General features: G+C 42.2%; 1 protein-coding gene and 1 long non-coding RNA gene across 5 annotated transcripts in view; one reads left to right on the top strand and one right to left on the bottom strand.

Moving 5' to 3' along the window:
- The window catches only part of LOC110520185 (uncharacterized), a 66,787-nt gene extending 50,404 nt beyond the window's left edge, over positions 1–16,383 (bottom strand). The window contains exon 1 of the long non-coding RNA XR_005049194.2: positions 15,537–16,383. This is a non-coding gene — a long non-coding RNA (uncharacterized LOC110520185). The remainder of the gene's footprint in view (positions 1–15,536) is intronic.
- Positions 16,373–16,838, top strand: part of zeb2a (zinc finger E-box binding homeobox 2a) — a 48,105-nt gene continuing 47,639 nt past the window's right edge. For 2 of the 4 annotated variants that reach the window (XM_021597322.3, XM_021597320.3), the window contains exon 1: positions 16,373–16,694. The gene's annotated coding sequence lies outside the window, so the exon portion shown is untranslated. The remainder of the gene's footprint in view (positions 16,695–16,838) is intronic. The other 2 variants (XM_090229903.1, XM_036974563.2) reach the window with 1 other exon arrangement.

The following is a 16,838-nucleotide window of genomic DNA, read 5'->3' as shown; positions in this document are numbered from 1 at the left end:
GAGAAACGTTACAGATGCCTTCACAACGTTAATTAAAATACAATTGAATCTCTGATCTCAACAGAATATCAGATCACTGATCACTTATTTTACACAATGCCGCCTGAACGTCTGTGTCCTGAAATGTTTTGGGGATTTACAGTGATATTAACCTTGTGGCTTCTAAAATAGCTTTTTTAATAATCTTTTACAGCAGTGGGCTAAATCATGGTCACACAGAGTGTTTCTTGGTAGTCGTAAGCAAATATACTTTGAAAGAAAAGCAAATACAGTTGAAGTCGGAAGTTTACACACACTTAGGTTGGAGTCATTAAAACTAGTTTTTGAACCACTCCACAAATTTCTTGATAACAAACTATAGTTTTGGCAAGTCGGTTAGGACATCTACTTTGTGCATGACACAAGTACTTTTACAACAATTGTTTACAGACAGATTATTTCATTTATAATTCACTGTATCACAATTCCAGTGGGTCAGAAGTTTGTATACACTAAGTTGACTGTGCCTTGAAATAGCTTGGAATATTCCAGAAAATGATGTCATGGCTTTAGAGGCTTCTGATAGGCTAATTGACATCATTTGAGTCAATTGGAGGTGTACCTATGGGTGTATTTCAAGGTCTACCTTCAAACTCAGTGTCTCTTTGCTTGACATCATGGGAAAATCAAAAGAAATCAGCCAAGACCTCAGAAAGACCTCCACAAGTCTGGTTCTTCCTTGGGAGCAATTTCCAAGGTTTCTGAAGGTACCACATTCATCTGTACAAATAATAGTATGCAAATATAAACACCATGGGACCACACAGTCGTCATACCACTCAGGAAGGAGACACGTTCTGTCTCCTAGAGATGAACGTACTTTGGTGCGAAAAGGACAAATCAATCCCAGAACAACAGCAAAGGACCTTGTGAAGATGCTGGAGGAAACAGGTACAAAATTATCTATATGCACAGTTAAACGAGTCCTATATCGACATAACCTGAAAGGCCGCTCAGCAAGGAAGAAGCCACCGCTCCAAAGTCGTCATAAGAAAATCCAGACTATGGTTTGCAACTGCACATGGGGACAAAGATTGTACTTTTTGGAGAAATGTCCTCTGGTTTTATGAAACAAAAATAGAACTGTTTGGCCGTAATGACCATCATTATGTTTGGAGGGAAAAGGGGGAAGCTTGCAAGCCGAAGAACACCATCCCAACCGTGAAGTACAGGGGTGGCAGCATCATGTTGTGGGTGTGCTTTGCTGCAGGAGGGAAATGATGTGGATATATTGAAGCAACAGCTCAAGACATCAGTCAGGAAGGTAAAGCTTGGTCGCAAATGGGTTTTCCAAATGGACAATGACCTCAAGCATACTTCGAAAATTGTGTCAAAATGGCTTAAGGACAACAAAGTCAAGGTATTGGAATGGCCATCGCAAAGCCCTGACCTCAATCCCATTGAAAATTTGTGGGCAGAACTGAAAAGGTGTTTGCGAGCTAGGAAGCCTACAAACCTGACTCAGTTACACCAGCTCTGTAAGGAGGAATGGGCCAAAATTCACACAACTTATTGTGGGAAGCTTGTGAAAGGCTACCTGAAACGTTTGACCCAAGTTAAACAATTTAAAGGCAATGCTACCAAATACTAATTGAGTGTATGTAAACTTCTGACCCACTGGGAATGTGATGAAGGAAATAAAAGCTGAAATAAATCATTCTCTCTACTATTATTCTGACATTTCACATTCTTAAAATGAAGTGGTGATCCTAACTGACCTAAAACAGGGAGTTTTTACTGTGATTAAATGTCAGGAATTGTGAAAAACTGAGTTTCAATGTATTTGGCTAAGGTGTATGTAAACTTCCGACTTCAACTGTACCTCAAAGACATGGTTATGGGGGGGGGAAAAGAAGACACCTGTACCATGTCAGATATAGAGTTGAAATGTATTCACTCTTGAGTTTGCATCCCAATATTTCACGTTCTATACAACACAGAAGGCTGAAATATAACAAAACTCTTTGACGTAGAAACATCGGATTTTCATATACAGTATATATATATTTGTTATTAATTGTGAAATTGTGAAAGACATTAGTAACATTCCACCTATGAGGCCACTAGGTTATTTGACTGCAGGAAAGGCCCACGGCAGCAAACTTGCTGTGTTAGAGACACTGATGGGATGGAGTCATCATTTTCTCCCATAACTTTCCTTTTTAGCTCTGGGACTGAGAATTTTTTTTACCATAAAAAAACGATGTGATGTTTTATGAGTGGTGCTTGAACACCTTCTACTTTTGGGACTTTTTGGACTTTCCAAGATATAGAAATGACTATACATACATTGTAAATATACAGAGTTGTCCCATGTTGGGTTGAAAAACAATACCTGGAAGCTAAATGTTTTGTCACCACCAGGGGACTTGCATAACATGGTTGATTTATCCCCAACACATACAGTAACAATTACCTTTCGTCTATAGAATGGTATGTCTATTTAATTATGGACTCTTGGCAAAGTCCTCAGTATTTCCCCTATTCGGTAGATATGGCATAAAGAGGGCTTTAAAGGCACAGCATGGTGGCATAAACAACTGACTGTTGGTTTGTTTATTCTTTCTGTTCAGCAATTTATCATACCAGTTGACAAGATAGTTTAGAGATTGCTTGGAAATCTGAGAAGTCCAGCTTGAAAAATATACACATGGGTGTTTCTCAATGAAAATGACAAGCAAATTACTCTGGGGTTATACTGAAGATAGATTAGTCCCAGTCATGTCCGAAGGAGGATTATTATTACTGTTATTACTCAGTGTTATAGGGTGTGTAATATAACTTTTGCACTGATATTACACATTGACAGCGCAAGATGTTTAGAAATATCTTGATTCTTCCAATAGCCGTTTACATTTTTGGTTGTTGTTCCAGTATGAGTATTACTGGACATACCGAAACCTTTAGTAGTGTGCTTGATATGTTCTCTGTGTTTTGATTACAACACTTTCCCCTGGGTTCTGTGTTAGTTTTAAGGTTATTTGTGTGCTTTCACCCACTCACTGCCTACTGTAGGCCTCAAGCTGGGAGGAGTGTCTCTACCAAATACTTTTCTCCTGTTTGAAGATTAAAGGCACAGCCTGAGATGAAGTTCAATACAAACACCTATGAAGCGAAGAATTTATGATGACTTGGTCCTTGTAGCAGCTTTAATCTTGCAAAAGAAAACAACACTAATAGTTTCCTTTTCCGACCACTCGGTCGGTGACTACGTACCCCGGCTCTTAGACTGATGTGGACTTTCCAGACACAAAGAGGACTTGGCACTTTGTCAGCTCTCCTCCCTCCATGTCAAGTTTTCACATCCATAATTGCTACTTTAAATATGCCCTCCGTGAGTGAAGGAAAATCACTTTGCTATTATTGTCCTGGTTGGTTCCTAGGCCTTTGATTTAGTGTAAGTGTGTTTCCACTTTTAATTCTCAAAAGAAAAGTATCTTATTATCATGATTCTGCCTAATCATCTTATTTGGTCAGTGACAGTTGTCTCCGCTAGTTCATACTCTTCTTACCAGACACATTGCATCACAGCAGCAACACAATAGTTGGACTATAAGGTCTCCCCTTCCCTCTGGCTTCTGTGATCTACTATGTTTGCCAGTTTACTGAAGTGTGTTTCACTGTTGCCTGTTACAAGATTAAATGTTTTGAATAAGCCTTCCTCCTCAGGATTTCCTCCACAGCAATGGTTTCTCTAATGTGTATTAGTCATAAACAGTGGCTGGCACCAGATACAGACAGAGTCTCTGCCCACGCATACGATAGCACAGAAGACATCTCATATCACTGCCGCCTGCCCCAGCCCAGCCTGACTGGTGCCTTTTACAAATCAAACAAGCTATTCTATGACTGCACTTGCTGTGCATGACTTCATTAGTAACTCCAAGGCTTTGGGTGATGGTGTCTCCCGTGAAGATGATTTAAAAAAAAATATCAGTGGAACCTTTGCTGGTTTGCTCAAGTCCACATTCTAGCATAAAATTCAGCATAACACAGCACTGTCCAATCATAACACATGTGGTCATAGCTCAAGGACGTTACCTTGCAGGCGTATTGTGTACCGTTGCAGTCAGAGCAGTGGGGGGATGAGTCAACATTAACTGCTATAGTAAGAAGGAAGGGTGGGAGGTAAAGCTTCATAGCACAATGTATCAGAGGTGCTGGGGCAATTTTCCACACAGAGATGTTTATCAAGCAAGAAATATAAAGCGAGAAGTCTAAGTCCCTTCGGTTTTGATTTGTCGTGTCAGTGACCTAGCACCCCGCTACCCCCTTCCAACTCTGTCTGCATTCTTTGTCTGCGGCTGCCAACGCAAACCTAAATCTCTCCCCCTGACACACTACCTACGTCTCCCTCTGTTTTCATGCCTTCTGTCTGCCTGCAAGATCCAAACTCGTCTCGTTCTTTTCACTTCATCTCCCTTTTTTTCCAAAGACACCGGGAATAATGCCTCCACAGAAATCTGAAGAAACAAAAACACATGAGCGGCAACAGGACGACTGCGAGTCACTCCCACACACGTCTTTAAAAAGGCCCATCTGACAGCATTTAGCAGAAGGGAGTGTACCTTTTCTAAAGAACACTTAGCAATAGTTCTAAGAATGTAAGAATGCATTCTCCCTCTGTAGTGGTTTCCTGGTTTTCTGAGTAAGGACACACTCAGTGTTCTCTTGTTCTTGCATTAAATTGTTCTTCCGGCTACAAAGATCAATTCTATAGGTTGACTAGCACAGATTGTAGGTTACTGTATGTGTTTTAATGTAGGCCTACATTAAAGACAAGGGAGGACTGAGATTTACATAGCTTATAGGAGGTCATTTTATGCACCCCAAATGAGTAACCGGAACCTTTCAGGATACCTTAACATATTTTGATATCCTTCAGGGCCTGTTAAGGTCATATTCTTGTTGTATTGTCTAATAATTCTCAATCTCTCATTGCTTGTATCAAATGCTTCAAACGCTAAGCTATAAAAGGTATACATGTCTCCCCTCTAGGCAAGGTACCATAACGATACAATTTTGCACAGTACGCTTGATATAATTTGGTCCCCTTACAGTAACAGTGAGATGACCAAAGACAGATAGAACTCCAAGCTGTTGCTGGGGAGTGTCCAAGAACAACAGGCGACGCAGTACACGACCCTGCCAGGACGTCCTGACCCAGCTCTCATTCCTGGGTAAACATCTAGAGCGCAAAAACCGAAAGGACCTAAAGAACAGTCCAAAAGTCACTCTGGAGTATTTTTGCATTGCTGCTAGAATTCTCGAAATATACATTTTGGTGGAGTTCTTGACCACGGTTTTTCCACATTGGTTGCTCTTTCCTTCAAGGATGGCGTGGTTGTTGGTGTCATCCACTGACTTTCAGTCAGTTGAAACTCAAAATTGGCCAAGGATCCTTTCAACCACAGATCTAAATAGGTGACGACATTACTGTCCATCCACATCCGTGGGACAATAAATGTGTGGCTTCTTGCTGAGTGGTAAAAAAATTACTATGACACTTTGACTGGAATTTCTATGAGGCCCCTGTGGAACATTCGCTCTTTCAAGGTAAGTAATATGGATCAAGAAAAACAACCATAAAGGGAGTCCCCTAGGCTGCCTCTCCCTCCCACTCAAACCTCCCTAGTTACAGAGCTAGTTTACATTGGCTCAGGCTCTCTGGCTTTGGACTTAAGACGGAACACCTGACCTGTGATAGCTGGTAATCTTACTCTCTCAGAGATCTACCACCTACAGTATAGACCAGGCCAATGCCTGGTGATATCATCTGTTGCTTTATGCCTGTGTGGGTCTGAGACGGTTTCCAGGAGGACCTAGTTTTCGTGGAGAGAATGGTTATCGTCTGTGTCAATACAACTCTCAGTAGCAGCCCCCATCAAAGTTCCCTAGATTTTTTTTTTAGAACACTGAGGCTGTACACGATTTAAGTTAGTTTTAACAGTGGGCTAGTAGGCTACTATGGTTATCAAAAATAATGGAGAAAATGCGTCCCATAACATTTAACTTGGAAATAGCTGATCATTCAGCCTACAGTAGCAGCCAATGTGTGGAGTTCAATGTAGGCCTACATTCCATGAGACTTTTGAAAAAAACATGCAGGGCTTGACATTAACCTGTTTGTCCATTTGTCCTTCAGACAAGGAGGTGTCTGAAAATGCTGTTGTGTCGTTTGATGCAAGAAACCACTTTACAAAATAAAATGCATAATTACTCCCATACCATTATTTAAGAGAATCAGACAAATTATGGTGTACTCTGCCCATTGGCTACTTAGCTTATTAAAGCCTGTCTCAAAATACAACACTGCCCCTTTAAGACAAAAAAAAGCTCTTTACCTGACTAGCTTTTCAAAGATGTCAAGAAACGCACACATTTTGTGCTCTTGTAGGAAGCAGTCACTCCACCATTTCTGATTACAAATGATCTATAACTGGGCAAATAACTCACTAAATAGCAATGGATATGAACAAAAGTACAAATGTGCACAGGTCGCTACATTTAGCTTTCTCTTTGATCTCTACTCAGGACCACTCATGCTGTAAAAACAGTCCAGTTCAAAGTGAATGGCATAGATCCTACTGTGGTCAAAGCAATATAATTCTACTCCTATAAGTTCTGCCTACACCAAAATATCTTGCATAGTTTGTTTTGTTTCAGTATGTTCCGTTGAAAGTGGCTAACATTGCGTTGATTATATCACAATTCCCACAGTAAAGGGAAAGGTTGATTGTGTTAACTAACAGGGAAAACTCTGAAACGTTGCGTGAAGTTCAATCTCGTGCTTCTCTGCACACGCTGATATTTCTTCTGCACCGCAATCCTGGAGAGGGAACATTGTAGCCCATTTGTTTAATTGAATTTCAGCATTTTTACAAATATGCATTCTTGAATAGGAGCCACTCACCTCAGCCACCACCACCCATGTGTTTAATACCTGCTTGCCTATGAGTACTGTGATGTTGATGGATTCATGGATACTAAAGACACTTACCAGATGTAGGCTGTCTCTCACTAGGATTGTAAATGACCCACAAGTCATTATCCCATAGCCTACCTACCAATGCTAAGAGTACTCATGCAGTGCATACAATACACTGTATGGACATACTACACAGGAACAAGCTTTCTATGGCTGGCTTGTAAAATTGCTGCAAACGGCTGTTTTCAATTAGGACAGTTCGAAAGAAGTGGGACGTACCCCAAGCGACTGAAAAAGACCGGCCGTCGGACAGTAATCCAGCGACTCAAGGTTTAACAACTTCTTGACATGTCATTTCTCAGACATTATAGGGGAGAAATACGTTTTACACCCAGGGGTCAAGGTTACGCAAATGCAGTAGGGGGCCTTGGCTCTGTAGTGCATGTAGTTACACACTGCTCCCAATTAAACATGTCGTACTACCATTAGCATCTGCCACAGCTCATCACCATTGTTAGCAGTTTGAGAGAAATTTGCCACCTTTAATGCGAAGCTGTATTGTCTTGGACAAGTGAGAGGAATCATTACCTCAAATGAGTTGTCCCGTCCCTGTTAAGTTCAGACACAGACAGACAGTACGGAGAATACAGTTACACAGAGGAGGGTTGGTGGTCATTTGAAAAGAGAACACATAACATGGAGCCGAGGAGAGAGAGAGTGAGGGACTTGTGAAGGATTAAGTTGACCGGTGCTAGGGAGGGAACTGGGGAGGTGGGAGCTGCCAGGAAGAGGGTTGTAAACATATGGGGCTGTGACAGCAGTGTTGACATTAACATGACCCACCACTGGCTCCTCCTAATCACTAAGTGGTACGCAGCTTGTCAACTACCTGCTCATCTTCGTTTTTGCACACAGACACACAGGTTTAGGATGTCTCTATCTACCTTTCTCTCCACTCTCTCGCTCTCTCTCTTTCTCTCTCTCTCTCTCTCTCTCTCTCTATCTCTTACTCGCTCACCTATATCTCTCTCCCTCCCTCTTATTTCTTCAACGGGTACATTTACTAAAACAGAATTGAAAAAAACTACACATTGTAGATCCAGCTCTCCTTCTGTGTGTCCTGTTATGATTAGTTACCTCGTCCAGTTGTCGTAAGGACATGCTTCCTTTATGCTCAAGAGTGTAAGGACCTCTGCCAAAACATGAAGTGCTGCATTTATTGTGGTCACTGTGGAAAAGGTCAATTTACAGAGTTTATTGAATTATTTAAATCCAAACACTTTATCCGAGCTACAAACGGAATTTCCCAAGTACTTGAATGTGTGGTTAAACGAATCTATAGGCCTACCTTGATTATACTTTCCTTGATGTACTGAAAAGGGATGCAAACTGCTATGCACTGTATACAGAAGAAGGTGCAAAAACATTGATCAATGTACCAAATATGTCCAGTTAGGTTATGTTTGAAAGATCAAGATTTTCTGCAACATTTTAGACATCAATCCACGAATTCAGCCATCTTCCCCTCCTTTTAGATGCCACATTCAATAGTATCTCCCTCTCCCTCCTTCCCTCCATCGTTCCACAGAAGGGAGACATAACACAAAACACAGACGGGTGGGAAGCCTTGCTCTGCAGGCATCCTGCGAGGGCCTGGATTACAGAGAAGAAATGGAACTGTTCCTCCTCCGCTCCTCTCGCTTATCCCCCCTCTCCTCCCACTCACTCCTCTCCTTATCATGGCTTCCTGTGAATCTACCTGACAGGCCTTTCACAGGTACAGCTAATCCTCCCTCTGGGGGGAATACTCACTCCCATCCAGCAGCTCACACAGATCGAAAGTCAACCCTTTTTTGTTGTGGCTGCTGTTTGTCGATTAAAGAAAAAACGCCTGGATGTTATTCTATAGAAAGGAGGTGATGAACCAGCTCAAATCCCCCTTTCCTCCATTCAATAGCATGGCAGGTCAGACTTACTGTGAACATGGATGGTGCAGTGTTCAAATAGTGTTTCCGTGTTGTAAAACCATGTGTATGATCAATGCCTGATCTGATGTGAACTTTCGAGGTATTGGTGGAGGTAGTGTATGTATGTATACCGTTGTGAATCAGGTCAGTGTGTGTTGAGCTTGTGCAGGTGCTGGTAGTGTTACGTGTCGGGCTGTGGAACTGTTTGTATGATATGGTATGTGTGGCTTATACACAGCTTTTAGATGTTTGGAAAGGCACACACGTGCTCATTCCCCATGCTTCGCCTCACATGGAGGATTGGACAGACAGGGGGCCGGAGACCGAGCTGCTTAACTCTGGCCCCCTACATTCCAACACCCTCATTCACTACTGATATGGCCCACTTTGTCTAACTATCATGCCTTGCATTCACTTCCTCCTTGAGCGAGCCTGTCCGATAACACCCTCTACCTCCTTACCCCGTCCGTCACACAGTCACTGACACGCACATGCACATGCACGCACAAACACACACACACACACACAGACACACACACTCTGTGTCATCTGTGGGGGTTGACAGTTCTGTGTTCAGTAATCACTAGCCAGTTACATCCTCCTGGTTTCCTCCTCAGGTATCACCCCACCGCTTCCTCCCCAAGATTAGTTCCCCCTGTCCACTTCCTGTCCTTCGCCTTGGAGGGTTCATATAGCGGCTGGGAAAGCCTGTCAGGGCAGCGGCTGAAACTGGGGTTAGTTCTATATGGTCAGTTAAGCCTATATCTACTGAATATGAAGTGTGTGTCATCTTGCTGGCTTTTAAAGTTTCTCCCACAAATAAAGACTCACTGACACAGTGTGAGACACGCACACACACACACACTGACACTCGCACGCACACACACACACACACACACACACACACACACATACACTACACTTTCCTACCCACAGTTTCTGTTCTGTCAAAGTCATGTCACTGCAAGATCCAGCACTCTTTAACAGAACTCCTGAGGGCATCATGACAGCCAAAAGGAAGTGCCAATGACCGCGACCGCCCCATGAGTATATTTAGTCCTGACCTGACAGCCCATCACTCTGACTGTAGAGCTGACAGGACCAAGTCTCACCGCCTTGTATGATTGCCATTCACAGCCTCCTATAAGGCCTTGCTTTAGTAACATCAGTTTGGTGAAGATATCACTGCTAAGACACTTAGATATCTATATGTGTCCTGTCCTATTTTCTTGAAAACATTTTGAATAAGATGACACTTGGAGTATGACAGAAACGTTCCAGTATCCAGTTTCGGTATTGTAGGTTTATTACTTAATAGTAAGGCTGATTTACAATATGTGCAGAGTTCACAGGTTATGTGCGTAATAAATGCGCTACACACTGGGTTAACGGGATTTGTGGTTAAGACGGGCGTTGGTAATTAATACCTTCCAGTCAATGATGACTGAGTCTAGACTCACGAACCTCTGATATCAACCTCTGTATTTCAGGTAAAGTGGTGGTGTGTTTCAGATGACTAGTGCCTGTGGCTCCTACTCCTCTGTGCCTCATACTCCCCAAGAGCAAATGTATTGACTTACTTTATTCAGTTTGTGTTTTCTCCTCTCCTCTTTTTTGTTTCTATTCCTCTTTTGGAGTTTCAGCCACAGAGTAGTTCACAAATAGTCTATATTCTTCAAAGTCAGGACCTAAATTGAGGCAAAGCTACATTTTTTTGGAGCTAACCTCTTTCTAACTCCTTCCATATAAATTCCTGACAGAGGTTTTCTGCATGATGGCAAGAGATCATTTCATGTTTCAGGTGTTTCAGAGACTTTCCATGGGTGGCATCATGCTTAATCATTCAGTAAAAAGCTGTCCTGATCAGAATCAGGCTCATACTCAGTGTAACCAAAGCTATAATCACTATTCTCTGTCTGTCAAATACCTTGTCACAGCAACAACAAAAAATCCAGTAGACTATTCACAGCTCTTATGCTCCAACTCTTGTGTAGGAGACAGGATTAACCGCCAAGGTGGATAACCACCCTGTTGGGAGGTGTGTGTTTGTGTGTGTGTGTTTGCGCGTGCCTATGTGTGCGTGCGTCCTACTTGCTTTGCACGTCTGAGTGACACCACATGGCACTGATCAAAGGGGCTTCCTTGATGATGAAACTGTAACAGGTGTGCACAGGCACGCCAGACTAACCTAGGCAATAACCTATCTTGACAGGTGCTGCAGTCTATGTTTCATGTCCTCCACTATCCACCACTGTGCACGTGATTTAAGTCACTGACCCAATGGCTCCCTCCGACCACTGCCCAGACAGCCATCCGGAGATGGTAATGGCTGTAAAGGTACACTAATCTCTGATGGTAACATTCGGCTTACCTTCATTTGTTTTTTGGGGTGGGGGATGTTGTATTAGGAAAGAAGGTGGGGGTTGATGATGGGGAGGGGGGTGGGGAGGTTAGGGGGAATTACACTAATCAGTTCAAGGCCCTCACTCCCATACATATAAAACTTCCCATTAGGCTTAGAGCATCATAGCTCACCAGCCTGCTCCCCAGGGGCCTCACATCTGGCTGTCAATTAAGGCCTAAATCCTCCACACAGCACTAAACTGCAAGGTAGGAATTGAAAAAAGGGAGGAACAGGGGGAGGAGGCTGCAGTGGTGGAGGGAGGGGTCTTTAGGAGAGGGTGAGGGCTGGCAATGGGAGGCAAGGATTTAGGGGTGGGGAGGCAGGGGATTGAGAGTAAGCCATCCCCAAAAATATTTTAGGGTTTCTCAACACATGAGGGCAGCGTAGAAGCATTCAGAGCAGTTGAGGGTATACAGGGACCTGTGACGGACAGGGGAAACCTCACTATACCCATTCAGTTACTATGCACCAATTACCTGTAAATACCTAACAGATTTGATGAAGAACACATGGAATTAGTGTCATAAGAAGGGTCCTTGCTCCTGGGGGGATAAATAAAGTTATATTTTATCGAATTGAGAAACTCATCTTTTGGGGCAGTGACAGGTTTTTCAAGGCCACCATCGGCCTAGGCCGGCTTTGACAAATACAGTATTTTGGTAACGAGAGACTGAAAAGCCATAGCTAATCGCTGAGGACAGGGCTTTCTAGTCGAGACAGAGCTATGTCTCTATAGTTAATAAGGGCATAATGTCACCAAGAATTTAGAGCTTTGCGGCATATATAAAAACAAGTTAAGATACACAAAACCCAAGTACACAAACCCTGGCTGTGAAAAATTAACATTTCATTTGAAGTCTAACAGATAGAGATGCATTCCATTCCATCTAATCAAAGAACGACTAGTCACGAAATGTCTCTGAAAAACTCAAATGATTTGTTTCACAGTTGCCTCAGCAAAATGACAACATGTACCCGTATTTGAAACATGCTGGTCATCTGTAATTGCTGCAGCATTCCATCCTTTTTATAAAATAAAAGGAGGCCTCTAACAGGAGGCGCCAGGGTCCATGGACCATGCCGAGCTTGGCAGGAGATCAAACCAAACGTTGCTGTGACACTGGTAGAGACACAAGCACCTACTTGTTTAGACAGGGCTTAATGAACGGGCCAGGCAGGGCAGGGAGAGATGGCCGGGTTGGTAGAGGGAGAATGGGACAACAAAAAGCTGGGCTTATCTGACCCCTTGGGATTTTGATTACCTTGACAAAAAAACTCCACAGGGCAGAACTAACTATGATTCACCATAGCAATATCCTAAAATCTAACGTTTTCGTACAGTATAAACTATCATTGCCTTTAGGAATTAAACATGGTCAGTCTAAAATAGTGGTTTTGAACAAAAATTGATTCTAGTGACTTTAATGTCAAATATATACATTTCACAATGCAACAACACAATTGTGTGAACCAGGGTGTAAACTAACCAGGTACATGACCATATAATCCCGAGGTTCCATGAAGTAAACTAACACTGTGGTGAATCATGGAGTTAAGTGAAAGCTCCTCCCGTTTGTGGTTGTGTGTCACATGTTTTAATCACTGGGCGGTCAAAAGGTAAACAGAGATCCACCCACAGCATAACACCGTCAGACTGAACTTGGCCTCTACCAGAGGGAGGTCAGGAGGTAGCCTTCCATGTATTCCATGCCTCTGAGAAGTCACTTGAACATATACACTAGGCCAGACAAGACACATGTACAGTATATATAGGTCAGGGATGCAGTCTGTATCTCCCAGTTCAGATCAGACAACGCCAGTAGGCTAGGAGAGGTATTGGAGATCTCCTGTCCTAAATCCTCTCTACCGAAGACCTTTCCCTCCCCGGCCTGGTTCATTTCCAGGCCTCGATATTAATCTGTCGCCCCTCCCACATCCAGGATTAGACCCCCTCTCCCCCTCCCTTACTCCCCTTCTCTTCTCCCCCTCCCCTTCTCCTCTCCCCCGGTCTTTATTCTACCCCTCTATTTTCAATTTACACTGGTATTACACAGATATAGACTCAGATTAGTGATGTGTTTATGTTGACAGCAGACGCTGGATTAGGTCATTCATGGGGGGCAAGAGGAAGGGCGGTTATGGGCGGCAGGTAGCCTAGCGGTTAGAGCGTTGGGCCAGTAACCGAAAGGTCACTGGTTCAAATACCCGAGCCGATAAGGTGAAAAATCTGTTGATGTGCCCTTAAGGAAGGAACTTAACCCCATAATTTGCTCCAGGGGAGCTGTACTGCTATGGCTGATCCTGTAAAACAACACATTTCACTGCATCTATCCAGTGTATGTGACAATAACACATTTATTATGGGGAAGGAGGGGAGGTCCAAAGGACTATTGAGGCTGTTATGTCCATATAAAACCACTATCACATAAGAATTCATTGGCCAATGACTTCAATAATGATAGTTGCTGAGTGAACCGCAGCTAGTTTATCTAGCAGTTTATCAGACAACATTTGTTGTGTCGTTGATGGAAGTTGTTTGCTGTTGGATGCCAGTGGACAACATTCCGATGCTGAACCACATCAGAGAGAACAGCCTTGTGGGTGCTCAATGACTAGCTGGCATTTTGACGTGACAAGTTCAAGCAATTTACATAGTGATAACCGTACTGCAAATGACTGAACATCTTCACTTCATGAAATACATCCAGAATGCTAAAATAGAAAACAGTAGAGTTTATACCACATCATTAAGCAAAATCAGAGTGACAGCTTAAACACGTGAGGATAAATAAATGACAACAGCTTCTTTAACAGGCTGAACTGAGGTGAGTGTAACAATGTATTTTCTCCTATATCTTTTTGTATTGTGGAATTTAAATATCAATGTTGCTAGGACATTAACTGTAAGTCACCCTTGCTGTTTCATATCGGCCTGTAAAAAAAGAGGAATGATTAGTGGACATGATTCTCAGTTGCTCAACACATACACTTTCCAGATCCCTCTTTCACCTATTAATGTCAATGACATCCATTTGCCTCTAATCTTCCCCCATAACTGTATCTCTCCCATGTTGCAATAAGACCTCTTGAGCAACATTAGGTTTCTATCTATTTCCCTCTCTCTGTGTGTGCGTGTGTGTGTGTGTGTGTGTGTGTGTGTGTGTGTGTGTGTGTGTGTGTGTGTGTGTGTGTGTGTGTGTGTGTGTGTGTGTGTGTGTGTGTGTGTGTGTGTGTGTGTGTGTGTGTGTGTGTGTGTGTGTGAGCTCACATGGTCAGGGTATGACAAACCTTTCCTCAGGTTCGTGGGGTGACTGAGGCTCTCATTTCCCTTTTATTTTTCCTAGAACTTCAGGTGGTTCTACATAAAGACTTATCAGACACTCCAAATAAGCCACAGACAGCAATTCAGCTTTATGCAGCTACAAGTCTCATATTATAAAATATCTGTTTGTTATTTTCTTCCCAAAAGCAGTATGCTGTGAGTGACAAAACTTAGCCATTAAATGTACTTTCAAAGGTCACAAAAAAAACAACATTTTAATAAAATGATAGATACATTTTTTAATACTGAAAAAAAATCGCAATAAGGAGATTGTGGTTTGAAAATAAATATGTTTGTCCATTTTCAAAATCAACCATGTTAGTGGAAATGTCATTTTGATAATGGGAGTAGGCCTATATGCTATTCTACATGATCAAATGCTAATTGGAGGACTCATTATGGAACATACTTTGGTCATAAAACGTTCTTGCTCTACACAAGAAGAGAAGATGCCCCACTGACAGTGGATTTCTTAATGCCCAAAGCACTCCGGTATCGAAGTCTGTAATCTCATTTCATGCCATTTTAACAGACGTAGAGACAAAAAAAGGGGGGAGTTACTGGGCGCAACTGTTTGCACCTCACCTCTGTGCACCTCTAGATAGGGCCTATTTACAAACGTATTAGAAACTATACTATACTTTTATCAATAGACTTATTGTGATGTCGTGAGGCCTTGGCAAAAATTGTCCATATATATATATATATATATATATATATATATATATATATATATATATATATATATATATATATGCTTATGACATTTGATTAAGATGATAATAATAATAGTTAATAGCCCAATAATAATAATAATAATAAATAGAACGTTATTATTGTTAATAACTTAAAAATAACCATAGATCTCAAAATTACCTGATAACCTGCCATCTTGATCAAGTTTCCATATTCCTGGTTTCGTATGAGCTCCATTCAAATCCAAATGGCTTTGAGTGGGCTCATCATATAGCCGCTTCCGTCCATTTGTGAACTTATCATCCATCCATCCAGAAAATAAATAGATACCGAGAAGGGAGGGGAATAGCCTACTTTACCAACCACAAACCATGTGTGTTAGTTACTCTCCGCTGCACATGACTGACTGGAGCCTACAAGTGATGATGATGATTTTTTTTATATAACTATGATAAACATGAAACATAATCAAAAAAAGCCCTATATAGTATGATATGCATATTTGCAGGTTGTAAATTACGCCTTTGCCGCAGCGTGTTTAGTTAATGCCAGTGAGAGCCCGGTAGAAAAATATGTCTGCATCTTCCCCCTTTCGTTTTTGTACAATGAATACAATGCGGAATGGCACAGAAGGATTTTCAATGAGAATATACAGTCACTCAGTCAAAATAAAAAGGCAGAGGTCGGGTACCTATCCGCTGTTGTGCCTCTGGATACACGCAGGAAGGGAACTATATGTACAGGTAAACTACCTGTGCGCTCCAATCAGGTACTTCGGCGCTCCTTTCACAGATTTTACTCATATGCCAGTATGGACAGTGCCTGTCGCCGAATTATAAAGATCTTCTCTCTCACTGCAATTACAGTGCTGTTTTATTTAATTTGTGATGTCGCTATTGGAAGTCTGCTTCGTGGGTAATTCCTCTAACCTTTGACTCAAAGCATAGCCTACAAATGATAAATGTCAAGGGAGACAACAATTTGATCACGTTCTTCTCCAAACGACGCTCACACACATACTCCTCAATTATCCCTCCGCGTGAAGATAGGTGGCGTGTTAAGGGGTCCGGCGCCTTCTACATTGCAGGAAAAGAAAGAGAGCGAAAAAATGTCATTAGAAGAGGCGTAACACGTCAGTGCGCGTCCCCAGGTCTGTTTCGTGAAGTGGCTGAAAGAGATCAGTCCTAACCTGCCCATCAGGAATAACGGTCCCTCGTCAAGCTATTTTCAAGGCTTATTCCCAGTTATTTTCTTTGGATCCACGACGCACCACTTTACCATTTCTCTTTGACGTTCTGTCTTCTAACCAGCTGTTTGAAGGATCACACTGACACTCTGGTAGGTGTATTTTACCACATTGTCATTTTTACATCAGTTTCTGACTGTGAAACTTCAACATCTATGTGTTTGAGGTAACTATGGCATGCAGGTACCTCAGGTATCCGTGCGCTGTTGCGCAATTATAAAAGTTGGACCACTTAC

Source organism: Oncorhynchus mykiss, chromosome 3 (genome assembly GCF_057628025.1).
Source record: "Oncorhynchus mykiss isolate SJ-2025 chromosome 3, ASM5762802v1, whole genome shotgun sequence".
Classification (NCBI taxonomy): Eukaryota; Metazoa; Chordata; class Actinopteri; order Salmoniformes; family Salmonidae; genus Oncorhynchus; species Oncorhynchus mykiss.
This window is presented reverse-complemented; position numbering and strand designations above follow the sequence as displayed.